The 24870-nt window shown below is 41.6% G+C and overlaps 1 long non-coding RNA gene across 1 annotated transcript; it reads right to left on the reverse strand.

The window, feature by feature from the left end:
* Positions 1 to 21793: 21793 nt before the first annotated feature.
* On the reverse strand, positions 21794 to 24440 carry LOC118152014 (uncharacterized). Its single transcript, XR_004740384.3, has 3 exons — positions 24250 to 24440; positions 23846 to 23906; positions 21794 to 23378 (listed from the first exon to the last, which is right to left on the reverse strand). It is a non-coding gene; the product is annotated as an uncharacterized LOC118152014 (long non-coding RNA).
* Positions 24441 to 24870: the final 430 nt, after the last annotated feature.

Raw genomic sequence — 24870 nt, forward strand, 5'->3', positions numbered from 1 at the left:
AGCCCTGGATATTCTTGTTAATTTTCTCTCTCGTTGATCTGTCTAATATTGACAGTGAAGTATTAAAGTCTCCCACTATTATTTTGTGGGAGTCTAAGTCTCTTTGTAAGGCATTAAGAACTTGCCTCGTGTATCTGGGTGCTCTAGATACATATATATTTAGGATGCATATATATTTAGGATCCTTAGCTCTGCTTGTTGCATTGATCCTTTTACCATTATGTCATGTCCTTCTTTGTCTCTTTTGATTTTTGCTTGTTTAAAGTCTATTTTATCAGAAACTAGGATTGCAACTCCTACTTTCTTTTGCTCTGCATTTTTCTTGGTAAATCTTCCTCCATCCCTTTATTTTGAGCCTTTGTGTATCCTTGCATGTGAGATGGGTTTCCTGGATATAGCACACCAATGGGTTTTGGCTTTTTATCCAATTTGCCAGTCTGTGTCTTTTGATTGGGGCATTTAGCCCATTTACATTTAGGGTTAATATTGTTATGTGTGAATTTGATACTACCATTTTGATACTAGCTGGTTGTTTTGCCTGTTAGTTGATGCAGTTTCTTTGTTGTGTCAATGCTCTGTACCATTTGGTACATTTTTGGAGTGGCTGGTACTGGTTGTTCCTTTCTATGTTTAGTGCTTCTTTCAGGAGCTCTTGTAAAGCAAGCCTGGTGGTGATGATATCTCTGAGTAATTGCTTCTTCGTAAAGGATTTTATTTCTCCTTTGCTTATGAAACTTAGTTTGGCTGGATATGAAATCCTAGGTTGCAAGTTCTTTTCTTTAAGGATGTTGAATATTGCCCCCCCCCCATCTTTTCTGGCTTGTAGGGTTTCTGCTGAGAGATCCGCTGTGGGTCTGATTGGCTTCCCTTTTTGGGTGACCTGACCTTTCTCTCTGGCTGCCCTTAGCATTTTCTCCTTCCTTTCAACCCTGGTGCACAACGATTATGTGCCTTGGGGTTGCTCTTCCTGAGGAATATCTTTGTGGTGTTCTCTGCATTTCCTGGACTTGACTATTGGCCTGCCTTGCTAGGTTGGGGAAGTTTTCCTGGATAGTATCCTGAAGAGTGTTTTCCAGCTTGAATTCATTCTCTCCATAGCATTCAGGTCCACCTATCAAATGTAGATTAGGTATTTTCACATAATCCCATATTTCTTGGAGTCTTTGTTTCTTTTTACTGTTTTTTCTCTAATCTTGTCTTCTCATTTAGTTTCATTGAGTTGATCTTTGAATTCTGATATCCTTTCTTCTGCATGGTAAGTCAACTATTGAAACTTGTGCATGCTTTGCGTAGTTCTTGTGTTGTGTTTTTCAGCTCCATCAATTTATTTATGTTCCTCTCTAAGCTGTTTATTCTCGTTAGCATTTCGTCAGATCTTTTTTCAAGTTCTCAGTTTCTTTGCATTGGGCTAGAACATGTTCTTTTAGCTCAGAGATGTTTGTTATTACCCACTTTCTAAAGCCTGTTTCTGTCAATTCATCAGACTAATTCTCCATATAGTCTTGTTCCCTTGCTGGTGAGGAGTTGTGATCCCTTGGAGGAGGAGAGGCATCTGGTTTTGGGTGTTTTCATCCTTTTTGCAGTGGTTTCTTCCCATCATGTGGATTTATTTACCTGTGGTCTCTATAGTTGGTGACTTTCAGATGGGGTCTCTGAGTGGGTGTTCTTTTTGTTGATGTTGAAGTTATTTCTTTCTGTTTTTTTTTTTTTAGTTTTTCTTCTAACAGTCAGACCCCTCTGCTGTAGGACTGCTGGAGGCCCACTCCAGAGCCTGCTTGCCTGGGGATCACCTGCAGTGGCTGCACAACAGTAAGGGTTGCTGCCAGTTTCTTCTTCTGTTATCTTTGTCCCAGAAGGAATCTCCAGATGTCAGTCTCAGCTCTCCTTTATGAGGTGACTCTTTGGATATATGGAGATTGGAGAGCTGCTTGTAGAGACAGTCTGTCCTTTATAGGAGCTCAGGTGCTGAGCTCTGAGCTCCATTGTTCCACTCAGAGCTGCTGGGTAGGTACATTTAAGTCTGTTGCAGCAGAACTCGTAACTGCCTTTTTTCCCCCCAGGTGCTCTGTCCCAGGAAGGTAGGGCTTTATTTATAAGTTTCTGTCATGCTGCTGCCTTGTTCCAGGGATGCCCTGCCCAGCGAGGAGGTAGCCTAGTCACCATCTGCCAGCAGAGGCATTGCTGAGCTGCTATGGGCTCTGCCCAGCTGCCGTGAGAAGTTCCTTGCAGTTTTGTTTATAGGGGTATAGTTAGAACAATGGCAGCAACCCTCTGTAATGGCAGACTGCCTCGGTAATGATGGACTGCCTTGGCAATGCTGGAACACCTTGACAATGGTGGACCGCCTCAGCAATAGCGGACTACCTTGGTAATGGTGGACTGCCTCAGTAATGGCATATGCCCCTCCTCCACCTAGTTGGACTGTCCCAGGTTCAGCTGTGCTTGCTGTAAAACTCTCAATCCAAAGTGTTTCAGATTGCTGGTCTTTGTGAGGGTGGGACCAATCGTGCCTGATCACCTGGCTCCATGCCTCAGACCCCTGTTTTTTCAGGTGAATGGGTGACTCTGTCTCCCAGATGTTCCAGTCAGCAGTTGAAATGGAGCCCAGATTTGTGTGAGATTTTGTACAGAGACCTGCTGCGTTGGCTGTACTGGAGGCACTTTTCCACCTGGGAATCTCTTGGTCTGGCTCCTGATTTCAGTCCGCTTTTTTTCAGTTGAACAAGCAACTCTGTCTCCCAGGTGTTCCAGCTACATGTTGAAAAGGCACCCAGATTTGTGTGAGATTTTGTGTGGAGACTCACTGTACTGGCTGAAATAGCCACAATCGAGACTGGTGGTGCTTTTTCACCCAGGAATCTTCTGCCTGACTCCCTATTTGAGACCCCTTTTTATCAGTTGAATGGGCAACTCTGTCTCCCAGGTGCTGCAGTCACCAGCTGAAACGGCACCTGGACCTGTGTGAGTTTCTTGAGCAGAGAGCCACTGCGCCAGCCAAACAGCCACGCTGGAAAGCTGTGGTGCTCCTCCACCTGGGAATCTCCTGGTCTGTGGGCAATAAAAATCTGTCTGGAAATGTGGCAACCACTCACCCTCTGTGCACTTGCTGGGGCTGCTATCCAGAGCACTCCTACTTGGCCATCTTGGATCCCCTCCAGATTTTCAATTAATTATAATTGCCCATCTCTTTCTGTTGGCTACCATTAATGAATTTAGTGGTTACATTGAACGTAACATCTTAATTTATTTGAAATTCTTTTATTTAATGTTTTTTTCCACTATTTATATCTATCATTAATTACACTTCTGAAGAATAGAGGAAGTTTATATAAATATAGTTCTAAAATTTTGTCAAAATATGCATAAAAGTTATTGATTTCCTGACATTCACATCAGCAAAACACTTATTCTCCATTTAGTCTCACAAAAGTTTTCTTTTGTGATTTTTCCAACCAGATAACTTTTCAAGGTACAGATTAAAATGTTTATAATTTAGACAATAGGGAAAAAAATGAATCGTTATCACTAAAAAGCACTATACTGTGTGAGTTGTTCAGTTTCAGAAGTTTAGCCTATGTCATCTGCTGTGTTTGAATGACTGCTGAATGCTTGGCTGATGTCAGGGCTGGTGACGTCATTATTTTCACATGCATGCCACAATGTGTTGAATGAAGACAGGCAGCATTGGCAAGGACAGTTTGTAAAACTTCCACTTGGGGGGGCTCCGCGTGTCCCAGCAGGAATAATCAGCGAGTTTGCATTTGCCAGTTATGAAAGAAGTTGCATGAGTGAATTGGAGTCGAAATGTTGCAGTAATATTTTAGCACTTCTTATGTGTTGGCTCCTTGTCGGCTCTTTGGCTCATCTGGCCCTGAATCCAAATGAGGAGCTATTAGGAGGTATGAATGGTCACTAAGTCAGATAAATTGGGATTGAGAGAAACCAGGTAGTATACTCTTAAACAAACTGGGAAAAAAATGAAGACAAATCTGGAATGTGTTCTCTGTCCGAATTTTTCTCCTGGGGATTTCTTCATCTATAAAATGAAAATTCTAACATTTTCCTCATGGGACTCTTGTTATGAGTTAAATGAGATAATGTATGTAAAGTGTAGTCTCTGGCTGGTCTCTGAATGAATGGAAATATGTGGAGTTGTTGTGTAACAAAGCCATACCAACTTGGGAATAGAAAATTGTTAGAATGGAAGATGCAGACCATAAACACATTTTTGAACTTATCATAATTTAATGTATGCATAAATTAAGCATCACAAGTCAGTGGTGGTGGGGCGTGGAGTGAAATACTAAATACATAGTGTTGTGGTAATTGATTATTCATTGGAAAAATCCCTCTTGGATACATATATGATTAAATGTATCAAAAAACAGGCTAGGTTAATATTCTAGGCACACAAGAAAAGAAAGAAGGCACAAAGAAAAAATATCAACAGATTTGAACATTTTTAAAAACCTATGGAAAAGTTATTTAAGTTAGAAGGCAAAAAAACTTGGAGAGAGATTTGCAGCAAATATGAAAAGGTTAATATTTTTACCATGTAAAGGTCTAATGCATGTGAAACCACTGAGATATTGGTGGATAAATAAGTCAAGAACATAAAGACAGTTTACAAGGAGACAAATGAAAGCATGTTTAACAGATCAGAGGAAATAGCTTCACTCATAAGCTGAAAAGGCAGTTATCCTTTCCCTCTCAAATCAGCAATGAATAAAACTAGTTAACACTTGTGATGATGCAGTGACATTGACACAAGTCATTTCTAAATGGAGACAAACTGTCACCTTCCTGTTAGTAGAGAGCTTAGCAATATGTATTAGAGTCCTAAAACGTTTGTGTCATAGTAAAGTACCCTCTTCACGATGGTAAAAACAAACTTATTAAAAAGGCAGAAACTCCAATCTTTAAAAGGCTATGACACTCTTCTCTAGAAAGTCTCTGTAAGGAAAGATCTGATATTGCCTCTATGTGGAAGATGTAATATTGTAAGGTTTTCAGTTCTTCTGAAATCAATCTATAAATTTAACCCAGTTTGGATTAAAATCCCAATGGTAGAAAATCTCAATCAGCAAAAATAATTCTTTAGTAAACCTGGAAGAGAAAAGTTGAGAGCAGCTGAAAATATTTGGGAAGAAAGTGAATAATGAGGGGAATCTCCAGAATGAGATGTGACTAGGCATTGTAAATCTACAGTGATGGACTATTATTCAGCCACATAGAAAAATGAAATTCTGTCATTTGCAGTGACATGGACAGAACTGGGAGTTATCATGTTAGGTGAAATTAGCCAAGCAAAGAAAGACAAATGTTGCATGTTTTCACTCATACATGGAAGCAAATAATAGTTTCTTTCATGATGATAGTGGAACAGTGGTTACCAGAGGCCAGGCAGGGTAAACGGAAGGCAGGGATGAAGAGAAAACAAAAGAATATAAATGTTACTACTGATTGTACACTGAAAAATAGTAAAGATGGTATTTCTGCTTCTAGATCTTTGAGGAATTGGCCACACTGTCATCCACAGTGGTTGAACTAGTTTACACTCCCAGTAACAGTGTAAAAGCGTTCCTTTTTTCTCTGCAACCTCGCCAGCATCTGTTGCTTCTTGTATTTTTAGTAATCGCCATTCTGACTGGTGTGAGATAATATCTCATCGTGGTTTTGATTTACATTTCTCTAATGATCAGTAATGTTGAGCTTTTTTTCATATGTTTGTTGGCCACGTGAATGTTTTCTTTTCAAAAGTGTCTGTTTGTGTCTTTTGCCTAGCTTTTAATGGGTTTTTTTCCTTGTAAATTTGTTTAAATTCCTTGTAGCCTCTGATATTAGACCTTTGTCAGATGTATAGACTGAAAATTTTTTCTCCCATTCCATAGGCTGTCTGTTCACTCTGATGATAGTTTACTTTGCTATGCAGAAGCTCTTTAGTTTAATTGCATCCCATTTGTCAATTTTTGTTGTTGTTGCTATTGCTTTTGGCATTTTTGTCACAAAATCTTTGCCCATGCCTGTGCCCTGAATGGCATCGCCTAGATTATCTTCTAGGGTTTTTATAGTTTTGGGTGTTACACTTGACCCAGCAATCCCATTACTGTGTATATACCCACAGGAATAGAAATCATTCTGTTATAAAGACACATGCACACGTATGTTCACTGCAGCACTATTCACAATAGCAAAGACACGAAATCAACCCAAATGCCCATCAGCGATAGTCTGGGTAAGGAAAATGTGGTAATATACACCATGATACACTATGAAGCCATAAAAAGGAATGAGATCATCTCCTTTGCAGGGACATGGATGAAACTGAAATCCATTATCCTCAGCAAACTAACACAAGCATGGAAAACCGAATGCCACATGTTCTTACTTATAAGAGGGAGATAAACTATGAGAACACATGGACACATGGGGGAAACAACACACACCAGAGCCTTCAGGGGAAGATGGGAAGGAAGAGCATCAGGAAGAACAGTTAATGGATGCTGGGCTTAATACCTAGCTGATGGGTTGATCTGTGCAGCAAACCACCATGGCACACGTCTACCTATGTAATAAACCTGCACTTCCTGCACGTGTACCCCAGAACTTAAAAGTTCAAGAGAAAAAAATTAGTAAAGATGGTAAATTTTACATGCATATCTTACTTCAATTTTTATACTTGATCTTAACCAAAAGGCCAAGATGTTTTACCTCAACTTTTAAAAAGAGGCTTGATTAGAAAAATAAAATGAAGTTACAGTTATTGAAACATTGTGCTACTAACACAGACTGATGTGACAGAATATAAGGTTCAGAAGAAGATACAAGTATATATATTTCGATTTTTTTTTGAGGCAGCCTCTCTGTCACATCAAAATGTTCTGTACATCAAAAACATCATTAGCATAAATAAGACAAATTTTAAATGTATATATATAATTTGATAAAAGGAGATACTTCAAAACATTTGGAACTGGCTGGGTGGGGGAGTTCATTCCTATAATCCAGCACTTCAGGAGGCCAAGATGGGTGGATCGCCTGTGGTCACAAGTTTGAAACCAGCCTGGCCAACATGGCGAAACCTGATCTCTACTAAAAATACAAAAATTAGCCAGGTGTGGTAGCAGGTGCCTACAATCCTAGCTACTCGGAGGCTGAAGCAGGAAAATCACTTAAACTTGGGACACAGAGGTTGCAGTGAGCCGAGATTGCACCACTGCACTCCAGCCTGGGTGACAGAGTGAGACCCTGTCTAAAAAAAATAAAAAATGTGGACACAAGCTGTAGAGTTAACATAAGGTTGTATCCCTTTATCACACCATGTACTAAAATGAGTGTTAAATATAAAAGTATACAAACATAAGATATAAAAAAATTCATAGAAATTGTAAAAAAAAATAGATGACAATATAAACTTGAGATGGGGAAATAGTTTCAAGCATAAGAGCAAAGCCATAAAATAAAATGTTTACATGCCTGACTACATAAAAGTATATACATCAAAAACATAATTAGCAGAAATAAGACAAATTTAATAAGGAAAATATTTGCAGCATCTGTGACAAATACTTAATGTGTGCCTTAACATAAAAAGAAAATCTCAACCTCACAAAAAAAGTGCAAGCTAAAACAACAATATGAAATAGAGATTCACTGATCACATTGGAAGGGTGTTTAAAAATGGCAATACTTAGGGTTGGTCAGGGTTAGGAAAGTGGGCCTCTCGCGCTGAATTGGTGATACAATCTGTCTAGCTGAGGGCTTGTCAATACTCATAAAAGTGTTGAAAATATGCACATACATATGGCCCATTTAGGAAAAGAGCTGTGTGAAGAACACATCAAATTATCGTTCTTAATAGTGAGAAGCTGGAAACAGCCAAATGGGTGAAGATAGAGGGTTGATAATGCAGTTATCAAATGATGTGTCCATTGCAAACAATGAAGCAGATACATTTATTCATCTGGAACTAAAAGATAAGCAGGCTGTGTTGGGGAGGAAGAAGAGTGGAATTAACAAGAAGGTTCTGGGGTGTGAAGGAGGGCAGAGGAATGAGTCTCGATGAGCAGGGAACAAGCAAATAAAGGGGAGGCCAGCTCTGGCAGGGAGGCTGACTCAGGCCCAGGCATTCTTGTTTTGAACTCGTCTTTCCGCTAGTAAAACTTGGCTAATGAGTCTTGCTAACCAAAGTACTGAACTCCCCCAGCACTAATTGGCCGCCTCCACTCTGTCCCAGTTTCTTCCAGACTAAGGACCAAAAAGAAAGTAAGTTTCTTTCCATGCATCCCTTCCCTCTGGCCTTATTAGCAGAGACACTAAAGACTATCAAATCTCCAGCCTTCCCTCAGCGCCTCAGCGGCATTATCCTGAACTCTCATCTGGGAGCTAATTAGGGATGCTGTTTGTGGAACTTGTAAGCACTTAACTCCCCAGTCCTAGCCCTGGCTGCCTCCGTGGGAACGTTTCTTCTTTTATTTTATTTTATTTTTGGTGGGGAGGAAGTTTTGCTCTTATTACCCAGGCTGGAGTGCAATGGCGCGATCTTTGCTCACCGCAGCCTCCGCCTCCTGGGTTCAGGCAGTTCTCCTGCCTCAGCCTCCTGAGTAGCTGGGATTACAGGCATGCGCCACCATGCCCAGCTAATTTTTTGTATTTTTAGTAGAGACGGGGTTTCACCATGTTGACCAGGATGGTCTTGATCTCTTGACCTCGTGATCCACCCGCCTTGGCCTCCCAAAGTGCTGGGATTACGGGCGTGAGCCACCGCGCCCGGCCTTTCTGTGGGAACCTTTCCATGACAACTTGCTGGATGCTGTCTCCCTAGGCCTCATTGAACTGGGGAAGTTGGCAAAGTTTATCAATGAGTGGCTGCTTATCTAACACGCCAAAATATATTGAAGTGGTGTGGAGCCCAAGAGATGAATCCTGCTCCCTCCCAGTGTGGGAGACACTGTGGCTTCTACATGTCTCAGTTCTCCACTGGCTCCTTCATGGAAAGTGAGGGCTCATGTGGGACAAAGGGCCTAGCACTGGCCAAAGAGCTAGAGTTTTGGACCTAGGGAGATAAATTCTTACTCTGGTTTTGATTAGAGAGAAGGCACAACTCTAGAAACAGGATAACTCCTTCAACTCAAAACCCAATGAAATCTCAACCTGTTCTACACTATACTTGTCAACTCAGCAATTCTGTACCTCAGTTCATTTAGTCCTCAGAATAATCATTTCAAGTACATGGTATGATTCCCATTCCTGTCTTATGGATGGGAAAACTGGGGCCCACAGAGAGGAAATGATCTACCCCGTGTCACACAGCTAGCAAGGAGCAGTGTTAGCCCAAAACCCGGGCCTCCCAACTTCTCAGTCCAATGCTGTGTTCCTTTGACCAAAGTTGACTCAATGCAACAAGGTGCATGAGCTTCCCAGCTTGCTGCCTGCCACACAGAAGATGCTGGATTTGTATTTATTTGTCCTTATAGTCTGGCCTTGACAACTACCTGTAAATACCAAATAAAAGTAACCCTTTCAGACCCCTGTCTTTGCAATTCAAGATTTTACAAACATATTCTAAAAGAGGTTGTATATTTTCTGGCTGATGTTCCAAGACTCTTTCCAAAGCTCATCTCTTTCTGTTTTACTTATTGCTACTTCTCAGGCCTTTACATCTCTTCCTGGCTACTGTCACCACCTCCAATTCAGGCCTCTCTCCAGTCGCTGAAGCCCAAGAAGGAGCTTCTGCCTGTAAAATCCACTGTGCATAAAGGTTTCTGGGTTTATCCATCTGTACTCAGCCATATTACCTGTCCATGTAATGGTCAATAGTCTCTTAATCCCTGCAGTTTTTGGCATCCTGTATGGGCTTGAGTATTTATTATGTAGTGGGTGAATGAAGAAAACCTGAGATACTTGGAAGTGACTGATTTTGCAGATAAAGAATCAAGACATGAACAGATCTGTAGTCTAAAAATGGCAGAGACTGAATTAAAACTTCAGCCTCCATATATTGTTTTTAAGGTTCTCTTCATTCAACTGTACTGCCTTTTGCATTTCTGAGACCCATTGCACCCACAGTCATTATCACTCTGTTTAGTTTTGAATTGTTTGCTGATTAACTGGATGCAGGGGGAAGACAAAGCTACTGGACCAGGAGTCAGCACCTGGAGGCTGCTCTACCTTCTAACTCTATGGCCTCTGGCAAGTCACCTAACCTGCCATCTGTGAATTAAGTGTAATAAAAACTGGCCTTCCTATTTTCTAATCCTGACCCCGGTTGTCACTGTGGGTTACATTCAACTGTGCTAAAAGTTCAAAGGAGAATGTAGATTTTAAAGTTGCTTTGTAAATATTGTTACATACTAATAAAATGATAAAATAAAATATACTATTGTTATAATTCTACTGAGTCCTAATAGAGCTTTTCTCTGGACTGGACACAGATGGTAAGATAAATGTGAAGAAGGAGGTATTGTTGAGATGCGTGTGAGATCATCTCCAGTAAACATATGTAGATGCCCATGGTGTATAAAGTGACATCTGCTGAGCTTGACAGATGGATCGTGGGCGTACTCAACAGTTCACAGTTGTGTTGAGAACTCACAATGTCTGAAACATGTTTCTTTGAATATGAGCTATCTCAGTTAGGATGGCTGAGCAAAAATATTGCTAGAAGTATCTTTTGGTGTCAGGAATCCATGGACTTGTATTTGCATAGATCGCACATCCATCCCAACCAGGATGAGTCACCACTTTGACTGGAAGTCCATATAAAGATTCAAAGCTATGCAACAAGGAAGTGGGTGCTGCGGGAACAGGTTGTTGATGGTGGTGCAGGATGAAGGGTTGGTGTGGAGTGGAGGGTGAAATTTCAGTCTTCAGGGATGGGAGATCGAAAGAGGAAAGAAAGTCTACCAGGGTTATTCTCTGAAGGATGAGAATGTTTGGTTTGACTTTTAACTTAGATGAGGAGAGACGGACAGGATGACTGATGACTACTTCATGTTTCTTCCGAGCCTCTGAATCTTGATCAAGTGCACAGGGTGGCCTTGTGTTGGACAGACAGGCAAACTTACTAGTTTTTTCAAAGGTGAGGATGGCAGAGGACACTCTGAAGGCTGGAGAGAAAACGCTACAGTTGACTCACCTTACCACTGCCCACTCCATTTTCACCATGAGCACTTTAAAAATTTTATTTAGTTAGTCATTGACAATTGGAACCTAATCAAAAAGAGCAGCATAGCAAAAGAAACCGTCAGCAGAACAAACAGACAACCTACAGATTGGGAGAAAATATTTACAAACTATGCCTCTGACAAAGCCTGATATCCAGGGAACTTAAACAAATCAACAAGCAAAACTCAAATAATCACAGCAAGTCTATGAACAAGGAGGCGTTGCCCGAGGCTGCTTTCCAGTATGGTTTCAAAATGTCCGAGGGCGGAAAACCAGGTGCTTCAAGGAAACCAGTGACAAAGCCGAGCTTGATTGCCAGTGGAAGGTTAGTGCAATCATTGGAAGAGGAAGAAGATGGAAGCTGTTGGGGTTGAACTCAAAAGACCAAAATACTAATCTCTGGTTACAACCAGAGACTCTCCACAAGGGTACACTCCACGCTGTGTTCTTTCTATAAGTTCCAGAGGTTGCAAGATGAATTTCTGTGGATGAATATAAAATTGTATTGTGTAATTACTTGGTTCCATTGAAATTGGTTAACCTGCACACACACACAAAATCAAATAATCTCACTAAAAAATGGGCAAAGGACATGAACAGACCCTTCTCAAAAGGAGACATACAAGCGGCCAACGAACCCTTGAAAAAGTGTTCAGCATCACTCTTCATCAGAGGAATGCAAATCCAAATCACAAGGAGACACCACCTCACACTAGTCAGTGGCCACTACTAAAAAGTCAATAAGCAACAGATGCTGGCAGGGCTGCAGAGAAAAGGGAACACTTCCACATTGTTGGTGGGAATGTAACTTACTGCAGCCACTGTGGAAAGCAGTCTGGAGATTTCTCAAAGAACTTAAAACAGAGCTACCATTTCGCCCAGCAGTCCCATTACTAGGCATATACCCAAGAGAAAATAAATCATTCTACCAAGAAGACACAAGCATGCATATGTTCACTACTGAGCTATTCACAATAGCAAAGATATGGAATTAACCCAGGTACCCATCAATGGTGAACTGGGTAAAGAAGATATTATACACATGCACCCAAGGAATACTATGCAGCCATGAAAAGGAATGAAATCATGTCCTTTGCCACGACATGGATGTAGCTGGAGGCCATTATCCTAAGCAAATTAACACAGAAACAGAAAATAAAATACCACACATTCTCAGCAGCACCAAGCTAAGCATTGAGTACACATGGACATAAATATGAGAACAAGAGACACTATGAACTACTAAAGAGAGGAGGGAGGAGGTGTGGGCTAAAACACTAGCTATCAGGTACTATGCTCATTACCAAGGTGATGGAATCTGTACTCCAAACCCCAGCATCACGCAGTATCACCGGGTAACAAATCTGTGCATGCATCTCCTGTATCTAAAGTAAAGGTTGAAATTTTAAAAATATATTTATTTAATTTTTTTCTTACAAAACTCAGTGGAAAACTTGGAATAATACCAGAGTAAATGGAGTAAAAACTGAAAGTCATTCCTCATTTTCCACAGCCCTCCCCAGTCCTGTTCCCCTCCACAGAGGGAATCATCACGTGCAGCTTAAGAGTTTTCTCCAGGACTTTTTCTGTCCATGCCCTGCTTACATCAGCATCACTTTCCAGATTTCATAATATAGGGTATACAACTTCCCATGTCAACACCTTCACTCTTCTTTTTAAACAAATGCATGCTTTTTACTTAAATTGTTTATGTAAAACATGAATTATTTATATTGGCATAGCAAGGTTAAAAACTCACTTTAGAAAATGAATCGCCGGGCATGGTGGCTCACGCCTGTAATCCCAGCACTTTGGGAGGCCGAGGCGGGTGGATCACGATGTCAAGAGATTGAGACCATCCTGGTCAACAAGGTGAAACCCTGTCTCTACTAAAAATACAAAAATTAGCTGGGCATGGTGGTGCGTGCCTATAGTCCCAGCTACTAGGGAGGCTGAGGCAGGAGAATTGCTTGAACCCAGGAGGCGGAGGTTGCAGTGAGCCGAGATTGCACCATTGCACTCCAGCCTGGGTAACAAGAGCGAAACTGCGTCTCAAAAAAAAAAAAAAAGAAAAAAGAAAATGAATTAAGGAAAGGCAAACACTGCGACACAACTTACCATCATTCATCTATTATTACTCCCCTCTCTGTAATGTGCTCCCAAGCCTTTGGATATTTTAGAATTTCCCAACCTGTAGTGTTATGCTCAGATTTTGCTAATTAAATGCTCCATTTCTAATTTTTTGCAAGGAGATACTTCTTTGGTTTTAGCTTTAGGGTATATATATTTTTTTTTTGTGGAGAAATGATATTGCAGTTCATGCACAAAGTCAGGAAAACTTCTCCTTGTTATGTCAAATTCAATGATTGTCTTTATTTCATCAGAAGAAAATTTCTTTTTAAAAAGAAATTCTCTTTCTATCTTTATACTATTCTAATATTGGGACCTTTAGCATATTTTGAGAATATCTGGCAGTCTCAGTGACTTCCCATGTGGAAGACAAATTTCTTATTTTAAGTCATGCTTTCTCTTGTCAGCTCACCCACAAGACGGCTTGAACACCAGCTCTCTCCTCAGCACTTTGTTGTGTGTTTGGATGACATAATAAAAGATGTGCATCTCATCCTTAAGGAGATTATAACTTAGCTGGGGAGACCAAAAGAAGCCTCGAGGAATACAGAGAAAATTATGATGCTGTCCTACTGTGTAGGCCACACTTTTTCGGAGGAGATTAAGAACATTGAATACAAGCAAAAGGATTCATGAACCACCTAAATCAGCACCTGTGGTCGAAAGTGAAGATTGGGCTGGGTGTGGTGGTTCACACCTGTAATTCTAGCACTTTGGGAGGCTGAGGTCAGGAGTTCGCAACCAGCCTGACTAACATGGTGAAACTCTGTCTCTACTAAATAAAAAAAATTATCCAGGCATGGTGGTGCGCACTTGTAATCCGAGCTACTTGGGAGGCTGAGACAGGAGAATAACTTGTACCTGGGAGGCGGAGATTGCAGTGAGTCAAGGTTGCACCATTGCACTCCAGCCTGGGCAATAAGAGTGAAACTCTATCTCAAAAAAATAAAAGAAAAGATGAAGATTGAGTGGAGAAGCCAGGAAGGGATGACAGAAGACCTTGCATACCTGAAAATGGTCTAGATTTGATCACAAAGACTTGGGAGCCTTTGGCAGATGAAATGACATGGAGCAGACATTGGACCATGAGATTAATGGGGCAGTGTAGACAGCACTGAGTTAGGGAGGAGCCCAGGGCTCAGAAACTGTTGGATGGAGGCAGCTATCTGTTAGAGGACAGTGGTATAAGAGAGTCCAGCATGATGCTCAGTGGGACCCGCGGCTGGCCAGATGTGGAGAATGACTGTGGATGCCTCTGTGTTCTGAGATAATCTCAGGCCCCTTAAGAGTTCTCTGCTGCCCTTCTCAAATAATTAATAAGCATGTCAGGCAAGGCCCGTCTTCAACTTCCAACTCTTTGACCAGGAAGTGCCTGAAGGATTTACAGAATAACTTCTAGAAATGGGCACTACAGCACATGAAATTGACTATCATTCTATTATTTCTCTCTAGAGTGACATAGTTTCACTCTGTTGTTAAAATCTCAGGTTCCAGTACTTACTCACCGATAAATTGCAAATGATGTTCCCCTCTAGTCTCCCTTCTTATCAGTCTCCTCACCTTTACTAATTATCTGTGCATATTGAACAGTATGTCCAACATAAATCAGTGTATTTTGCCATTAAAAATAAAACTTACACCCGGGCGCAATGGCTCACGCCTGTAATCTCAGCACTTTGGGAGGCTGAGGTGGGTGGACCACACGCAATCAGGAGTTCAAGACCAGCCTGGCCAATATGGTGAAACCCCGTCTCTGGTAAAAATACAAAAATCAGCCAGGCATGGTGGCAGGGGCCGGTAATCCCAGCTACTCAGCAGGCTGAGACAGGAAAAACACTTGAACCCAGGAGGCTGAGGCTGCAGTGAGCTAAGATCACGCCACTGCACTCCAACCTGGGCAACAGAGCAAAACTCCATCTCATAAATAAATAAATAAATAAATAGTTATTAATGCTTCTTCTCAGGGAACATATAATGATACATTAGTATGTTTCTGGTGGGGACCTGTCAGAATCGGCTCATGTACTGCCATGTACCTGTGTTGTCCCTACTAATAAGTAGCAGAAAGGGGCCACCAGTTTTGGGAACAGGTGTTTGATAGCGTTGCTCTGAAGATGTTTGCAGGGTGCTCTGACAGGTACCTACACTCTGCTCCTAGCATATGTCAAGCCCAAATTTAACTTTACAATACTAGACTTATTTCTTAAAGTAGAACCTTTTAAAAACCACAAGAGGTCGTGTGGTGGGAGAGAAAAACAGCCAGGAACATAAAAAGAGGAAAGACTTTTGATTTTGACTACTAAAAGGGCTTTATTTACACAACAAGGCCATTTTTTTATCAGTCACGCAGAACTGAAGAGCAATGGCTATTATCCCATGCTGTAGTTGGATAGCTAAGATTCTTCTTTTCCACCATGACAGCCTGGGTTCGTTTCCTAAATCAATCATGTTCCAGCTTGATACTTGGTACTTCTGAAATAGCAGGAATTCGCCGCAACTTAAATATGGTAAGGAGATTAAAAAATGTTTTTGAAGGAGCTCAATGGTTAAAGTCAGCTTAATTAAAAGCTAACATTCAAGGTGTGTATGTGTGTGTGTGAGCGGGGGAGGGGGCGCCACACTTGCATGTCTGTATTTAAAATATCTTCTTTTTTTTCTTCCTAGGACCTTGTCTTTTTTTTGTTTGTTTGTTTTAATTTTTATTTATTTTTTATCTTTAAGATTGTCTTTTTTTTTTTTTTTTTTTGAGACGGAGTTTCACGCTTGTTACCCAGGCTGGAGTGCAATGGCGCCATCTCAGCTCACCGCAACCTCCGCCTCCTGGGTTCAGGCAATTCTCCTGCCTCAGCCTCCTGAGTAGCTGGGATTACAGGCACACAGCACCATGCCCAGCTAAGTTTTTGTATTTTTAGTGGAGACGGGGTTTTACCATGTTGACCAGGATGGTCTCGATCTCTTGACCTCGTGATCCACCCGCCTCGGCCTCCCAAAGTGCTGGGATTACAGGTTTGAGCCACCTCGCCCGGCCAAGATTGTCTTTTTTTTTTAAGCAGAGTTTTTTTTCTTCTCAATTGACTGAATTCCATTTTCTTAATTTGCTTCTGCTGTCTCTCCTTTCTCTTGCGTTCTGTTGCGTGAGTGATCTAAAATAGTTTATAATAGCCTGGAGTTTCTTAAAGAAAATGGACAAAGTGACAGGCTTCCTTTTGGGAGAAATCTCTGTTTTTTTTCTTGTGGTAAACAATTAAGTTCATCTCAGCTCTTAAAAGAGTTGCTTTTGTATTGTGTCACCTGAATTTTGAACTAAAATAGCTATTGCCACAGAGGCTAACTATTCTTGGGTTTTTAAGAAAGAGTGTAGTTTAGTCATTAGAAGTGTCTTCGATTAAATTTTTTTAAATGAACTGTAAAACAACATGTGATCTAGTCTCATTCTTCTCTTTTTGGAGATGAAAGATTCAGTGTGGGCTCTGCCCAGAGCTCAGAGATCCAGTTAAAAGATAGGTAGTCCCCATTCAAATAGAACTGGTCTGCGCAATCCCATGAAAGATTTCTCTGATTTTATGTTTGATTTGGCATCCATCTTTTATCTCCATCTAGCACCAGCAGACATTTTCTCTCTGCATCTTGTGACATAAATTTTGGTATTTGATTTTCACCTGAATCATCTTCTTTAATATGCAAATTTAAGGCTATTTAGCCGAGACTGCCCAGGGTTGTAAAACAGGTTATCAAGCATTTGAAAGCCTAGCAGAAACATTTATATTGGAACCTCAAGAGAAGAAGAATTTGCCTCATAGGCATTTAATAGTACAAATTTATGGCTGGGCTGGGCTTTTAAAAAGTCTTATCTGAGACTTACCCTTCTGTAGAACAAAGTTTCATTAAAGTCAATTTAAAATCCTATACAAAATATACATATTCTTGCTGCACTGCATACAAATAACCAGGTTAAGTGTAATAAATCAAATCAGTCCTACTATGATTTGTCTTTAGTAAAAAACTGGAGAGAAAAAAAATTATGTTTTCAAACCTATAGTACATCTGTGTTTAAATTCTAGTCTTTCCCAATATTTTTCAATTTTTGCTATTTTCTACAGTTTGGACTGAATTCTAATTTTTCTTGGCTACAAGTCTGTAAAATAATGTTTTCAATTTTTTTCCTTCTTTTTTTCCATTTTTTTTTTTTCTAATTTGTAGTCAACAAAAACTAAACTGTGCGTTTGTAAATCCCTTTGAACTAAAGCTGGACAACTTAAACCTCAAAAGAAAATAACAGCAACCTATTGCCTATATTGATTTTTCAGGATTGTTCTTTGGTTTGTTGTTGTTTTTCTCCATTCCTCCCCCTATTTTCTCTTCAGAAGAAATGAGACTTCACAATCTGCTAAAAATGAACTTGCCTAATAACTTGGGACCTACCCATCTAGGAATAATAGCCATGAGAGATTAGATGAAACCTGAGACCAGAGACTTAGTTTCTTCTAAAATGCTTTTCCCAAAAGATTTTTTAAAAAAGAAAAGGGGGAAAATGTAAAAGAAGGATAAATCTTGGGGCCACAAAATCACTGAGGTAAAAGAAAAAGTCAGTCTAGGAACTTCTTAAGGCAAACCAGCCTCCCATTCTATTCAAAATCCCACTTCTGCTCACTGAGAAAAATGGGTCTGATTGCCTCCTTTGAAGAGGCTAATCAGAAACTCAAAAGAATGCGAATGTTGGTCTCTTACCTTCCTATAGCCTGGAAACCCTCTCCTGGCTATTTCTGATTTCTCTTCTTCTTCTTTTTTTTTTTTTTTCTTTTTTTTTGAGACGGAGTTTTGCTTTTGTTACCCAGACTGGAGAGCAATGGCGCGATCTTGGCTCACGGAAACCTCCGCCTCTTGGGTTCAAGCAATTCTCCTGCCTCAGCCTCCCCAGTAGCTGGGACTACAGGCACGCGCCACCATGCCCAGCTAATTTCTTTGTATTTTTAGTAGAGACACGGGTTTCACCATGTTTACCAGGATGGTCTTGATCTCTTGACCGTGATCCACCCACCTCGGCCTCCCAAAGTGCTGGGATTATAGGCGTGAGCCACCGCGCCCGGCCTGATTTCTTTTCTTTAATTGAGAAATAAGAGTTTTATATATTTCTGGTGTACAAAATGATATTCGTATGTGTGTACACATGATTGGATAATTAAATCAAGCTCATTAACGTGTATTCAATGTATTTTATGTGTGTGGTGAGAATAGTTGAAATTTACTCTTTTAGCAATTCTAAAATATACATTACTACTAACCTATCCACCACGCTTGCAACATCTCTCAAAAACATGCTTCTTTTAACTGGAACTTGTATCTTTGACCATGTACCTCCACTCTCTCCCACCCCAGTCTCATAACGACCATTCTACTCTCTGCTTGTGTGAGTTCAGCTTTTTAGATTCTGTATATAAATGACATCAGGCAGTATCTGTCTTTCTGTACCTGGATTATTTTATTCACCATAATGTCCTTTAGGTTAATCCATGTTGCCCCAAATAGCAGTTTTGTATTTTTTTAAGGCAGAACAGTATTTCATTATTAATACACACACAGCACACACCACATTTTCTTTGTGTATCTTTCAATGCATAAAAACACAGGTTTTTTCCACACTTTGACTGTTGTAATCAGTGCTGCTGTCAGTTTCACAAGTGAGAGTGCAGTTATCTCTTCACCATTTTAAACCCTTTGTATATATACTCAGAAGTGAGATTCCTGAACTGTATGGTAGTTTTATTTCTGATTTCTGGGGGATCCTCTATCCATTAGAGATGACTCATTTTCATTCCCACCAAGAGTATACATCTTTTCCCTTATTTTTATATCCTCATCAACACTTGTTAACCTTCATCTTATTAATGAAAGAAATTCTTACAAGCATGAGATGATAACTTACTGTGATTTCACTTGCATTTCCCTGACAATTAGTGATGTTGAGCACGTTTTTACATGTCTGCTGGCCGTTTATATCTTTCTTTGAACATATATTCAGGTGTCTTGCCCATTTTTGTTATTTTTATTTTTGCTATTATGTGAGTTCCTTACAGGTTGTGAACACTAACTTCTTAGCAGATGTATACTTTGTAAATATTTTTTCCAGTCCTGAAAGCTGACTCTTACTCTGTCAGTTGCATCCTTGTGCATAAGCTTTGTATTTGAGGTAGTTCCATCTGTCTATTTTTGCTTTTGCCTGTGCTTTTGTGGTCAAATTAAAAAAATCAGTGAATAGACCAGTGTTGTGGAGTTTCCCCTCTCTGTTTTCTTCTTGTCGTTTTGCACTTTCACATCCCACATTTAAGTTTTTAATTCATTTCAAGTCAAATTTTCTATATATTGTAAGATAAGGTTCCAATACTATTATCCTGCATGTGGATATCAAATTCTCCCTATATCCTATTTTAAATAAATTGTTCTTTCCCCATTGAGTGTTCTTAGCACTATTGTCAAAAATCAATTTACAGTCAATTGGTTGGTTTATTTCTGGTTTTGTATCTTGTTGCATTGGTAAGAGTGTATGTTTCTGTGTGGTATCATGTTTGGATGACTGTAGCTTTTCAAAATATTTTGAGAGCAGGTAGTGTGATGTCCGACTTCGGCATTGTTCTTTAGCTCATGATTGTGTTGCCTATTGTGATTTCATATAAATTTTAGGATATTTTTCATTCGTGTGAAAAATGTCAGTGGAATTTTGATAAAGATGGCACTGAATCTCAGGATCACTTTGAGTAGTATAGGCATTTTAATAATTGATATTTGGCCAGGCACGGTGGCTCACGCCTATAATCCCAGCACTTTGGGAGGCCGAGGTGGGTGGATCATGAGGTCAAGAGATCAAGACCATCCTGGTCAACAAGGTGAAACCCCGTCTCTACTAAAAATATAAAAATTAGCTGGGCATGGTGGTGCGTGCCTGTAGTCCCAGCTACTCAGGAGGCTGGGGCAGGAGAATTGCCTGAACCCAGGAGGCAGAGGTTGCGGTGAGCCGAGATCGTGCCATTGCACTCCAGCCTGGGTAACAAGAGCAAACTCTGTCTCAATTAAAAAAAAACTGATATTTATTCCAATGCACGAATAGGAGAAATCTTTCCACTTAGTGGTGCTAATATTTCTTTTATTAGTATAATTTTCAATGTACAGATTTTTTACTTCTTTGATTAAATTGAAAGCTGTCTTAATTTTTAAAAATAACTATTGTATATGAAATTGTTTTATTGATTTGTTTTCAGATGGTTTACTGAAAATATGTTGAAAAGCTACTAATTTTTATGTCAGTTTTGTATTTTTTTGGTGCACTTAAGTTTTCCTAAATATATTGCCATGTCTTCCGTAAACAAGGACAATTTTACTCTATTTTTCCTAATTGGGTGTCTTTTATTTCTTTCTCTCACCTAATTTCTCTGGCTAGCTTTGTTAGTACTAAGTTGAAATAGAAGAGATCAGAGCAGACCTCTATGTCTTGTTCCTGACCTTAGATATAAACATTTGACATTTTCACCATTAACTATGATGTTAGCTGTGGGCATGTCATATATAATCTTTATTGTGTTGAAATGAACTTTTTTGTAATTCAACGAATTATAAGGATATTTAATTTTGTCAAATATTTTTTCTGCATCTATTGATGTGATCATTTGGTTTTGTTTACATTCTGTTAATGTGGTCTATCCCTGGGATGCAGGTATTCAGCCATCCTTGCATCCAAGGGATAAATCTCTCATAATCAGTGAATGATTCTCTCAGTGTGCTTTTAAATTCTGCTTGCTAATTTTTTGTTGAACATTTTTACATGTATGCTCCTGAGGGTTACTGACCTATAATTTTTTTCATGTAAAGTTTTCTTTCTGGCTTTAATATCAGAGTAATTATAAAATCAGTTTGGGAGTATTTCCTCCTCTTCAATTTTTGGACTGTTTGAGAAAGTTTGCTATTATACTGTATTACTTTATGAACTTGTTCAAAAATATTAAAATGCTAAACAATTATTGTAAAATACATTCCAGGAAGTGTAGGAGGCAAAAAGAATCAGACAGCGTAATTAAAGCAGAAACCAAGCAATCCACCAGATCTCCCTTAGAAGAACATTCTTATGGAATCTCTAGACAAGAGACCATGAGGCTTCATGCAACTTCCTTCCGTGCAGATGGATTTATAGTAGCCTCATACTAGAGAGCGCTTTCATGTCTGTGAAACTAGTAGACATACTATGCAGTAGGCTCATATTATAAAGAGCTTTCATGTCTCTTCGCTGCTCTCCTAGAGCATGCCCTAAGATTCAACTGCAATAAATTAAATGTGTTAATAAAAAACAATCTTCCAAAATTAGCTACAGTGAAGAAATTATGCAAAAAAATTAGATAACGTATAAAATGCTTATCAATTTGAATAAAAACACTAACAGATCAGTAGTACATAGAAACAGAAAAGGAGATTGGAAAGGCATTTTAAATGTATGACCATAGTGCCTCAAGTACCAGAGCAGTGCCCCATGTTTACCCCAGTCCCGGGGCTGGGCAGTAGCAAAGCTGGGAGCCCAGTGCAGCTATCTGACTCCCAGAGCACATACTCAGCCCAAATTTCACTGTGCCCAGAGGCTCTCTACCCCTGCTACCTGTGCCTCACCATATAATGGCCTGTTTTTTCTGACCTTTAGAATGTTGTTAGCCTACTAGGTTAGGGGCTGCAACCGTCAGGACACAGAGGCAGCTGTGAGGCCATCAGGGGCCACACTACATGTTCCCTCCCATTTCCTGCCTTGGTGGAATCCTGCAGCCCCAGTGGTCACCATTGCAACAGGACATGACACAGATCAGGGCACCATGGTGACAAGTTCTCTGCAGCTGGCCACAAGAGAGCCTCTGCCTCTGTCCCTTTGCTAAGCCCTCACCTTTCCTCCTCACTGATCTGCTCCACTGAATGGAGCCAGGCCAGAAATTGCTCCTCAGACTGAAGGTGATAGTTTTCTGCAGCCATCTGAAATAATTTAAATAAATTGTTCTTTCCCCATTGTGTGTTCTTGGCACCATTGTCTCAGAGAGGACAGTGTCCTCCTAGAGGTAGAGAGAGGAAAAGGCGCTGATAGGGCATGAGTGGAAGATGCCGGAGGGGTCCTGGGGATGGAGGGAGCAGGGGCCAATCTCTGGGGCTGTTTTCCTGAGGGTGTCATTCTCCCCTGCAATCCTATGCAGCCCCAGCCTGTTCTCAGAGTTGGAGGCAAATAGCCCCTTCTCCAGGAATTGGTCCTTGACACCAGTCTCCTTCTCCTCTGAGTGTCAAAACCTTCCAATAAATCTAAGATGCAGAGGATGGAGCCCGGGGTGTCCCTAGGATGTTTCCATGGATGGTCTCTATGTCCACGTCTCCATCCTCTCCCACCATGAGACCCCCAGCTGCTCACCCTCCTGTTTTTCTCATTGCTAGTCACCTCCTGACCCACAAGGAGCCCCGTCTAGCCCCACCCCATGCTGCACCACTGCCAGAGCAACTGGAGCCAGGGCATGTGCACATGACAGGACTTGGACCTGCACTAGGCTTTGGTCTCTAGACGAGGGGTCATGGATGCTGAGGCTCTGGGACCTTTCACCCAGCCCTGTTGTATGACAGAAAAACTGGGACCATGTGTAGAAAGCAAGTGCTCAGCTACACAGGAACAGTCTGCCCTTGGAGGGGCCCAGTTTCAATCTTTCATGGGTGCTACCCAAAAGGAAGGCTGAGGTCAGCTCAGCCCACACCTCATGCAGCTTTGCAGTCAGGCAGCCCCTCAGTGTCATCACTCAGGGACAGGGTCTGACAGCTGCTGTGGAGCCTCCATCACTCAAAGACGCCTTGGGGCTGATGTCTCCCTTCACTGGCCCAGATGCGAGGCTCTCAGGAGAAGTTGTTTTCCGAGTGAGGGCTGAGATTTAAGGGCTCAGTCCAGGGCCCTCTCCTCCCAAGCCTCAGGATCCTGGTTTCCGCTGCACCACTCCCAGGCTCATTCATATCCACATAGTCCTTCAGGGGGCAGTGTCCAGCATTACCAAGTCACTGAAGAAGGTCCCCAGGAAGGGGACCACAGCCTGTGCCATTAAAAGAGGAGGTTAGTGGTTATGAGTGCCCCCAGGTACCCGCCCAAGGCCCTATCCTATGAAATCCCAACAACCCCTGTCCTCCAGGGCCCCCTCCCCAGGTCTCCCACTTGGAGCAGCCAAAGGCCCTCAGCTCCCTCTCCCAGTTATCTCCTTTCTCTCCTCCAGCTGGCCCCCAAGGCCACCAAGCATCACCTAGTAATGTTTATGGTGGGATTTTACCAAGACACAAGGGTATATGGTCCTTAGCCCCACCCTTCCCCATGTCCACTCTGAGCCTAGCTGTCCCAGGTTCTTGCTCTTGTCTGTCTAATGGTGGTGTTTTTGGCCCTGTGGCCACAGCAGGACAGGGCTGGGGAGGAAGCCCCCGCTCTCCTTAGTGTGGAGGCCTTCAGATGAAAGGGCGAAGCCCTGTTTTCTGACCACTTCCACCTCCTCCCTGCCACAGGCTCACTTACCTCTGTCTTTGCACCTCATCAGGCATTTTCTCTCCTGGGTGGCCAACTTAGGGATCCCCATCTGCAAGGTTAAGGGCCCAGCCAGTGAGGTGCTCCTCCCCTTCCCCAGTTACACCCTAACTGCACTGCCCTCAGCCTTGGGGCACTGGGCCCCCAGGAGAGAGGCTAGCTCCTCCTGCACCTGGAGGCCCTGTCCCAGCTGCCTTCACCCCACACCCCAGCACCACCACCCATCAGCCCATCAGAGTCGTGTTCTCTGGAATCTCTTGAGTGTCCACATCTCCAGCCAAGCAGCCATAGCGGGAAGGGGACAGGGTACCCTGGGAGACCTGTTTGAATGGCACTGCCTGTCTCAGCCCACTGGAATTTCTGCCCCATAAACTGCATTTGAGGCCACACTTTACCTCCCCAGTGATCTCCCAGAGGAATGTCCTGCACAAAACTCTCTCTTCATCCACTCAGGAACTGGTCTCCCAAGGCACCATCTCTGGCTGACAAGGCAGCGTCTTTTCTCAGAAAAGGAAGCCCTTGTGTCCTTTATTCCAGTCACCCACACACACCCTCCATTGGAATGGTTCTCCTCTGTGCATCAAGCCCTCCCAATAAATTAAAGACAAAGAGGATGGAGCCAGGGTGGAAGCTCATGCTGTCCCCTGGCCCCATCCCCATTACTCTGAGCAGCTGTGTGCTTACAGTTAGATTTCAGTTGGCACAGAGTTCCATTGCTGTGTACAAACACCTGAAAGCCTCCAGTCAGCTCCAACCTGTTCCTGATGGTTAAAAAACCCAAGTCCTGAGTTAGAAATTTTGGTCTAGAATTCTAGGACAGCTTAGAACCCCCGCCCCCATCAGCCTTTCCCTGTCTCCACTGTCTCTGAACTCCCAGAACCTCCCAGGATCCCTGAGGGTGCATGGCGAGATCTTTAGGGTCCATGGTCCACCCTGGTACTCCTATGGGGAGGATTTTAGTTCAACCTTCCCATCTGGACACTTTACCCCATGTCATCCTGAGCCGATGGGTCAGG

This window comes from Callithrix jacchus, chromosome 1, assembly GCF_049354715.1.
Source record: "Callithrix jacchus isolate 240 chromosome 1, calJac240_pri, whole genome shotgun sequence".
Classification (NCBI taxonomy): Eukaryota; Metazoa; Chordata; class Mammalia; order Primates; family Cebidae; genus Callithrix; species Callithrix jacchus.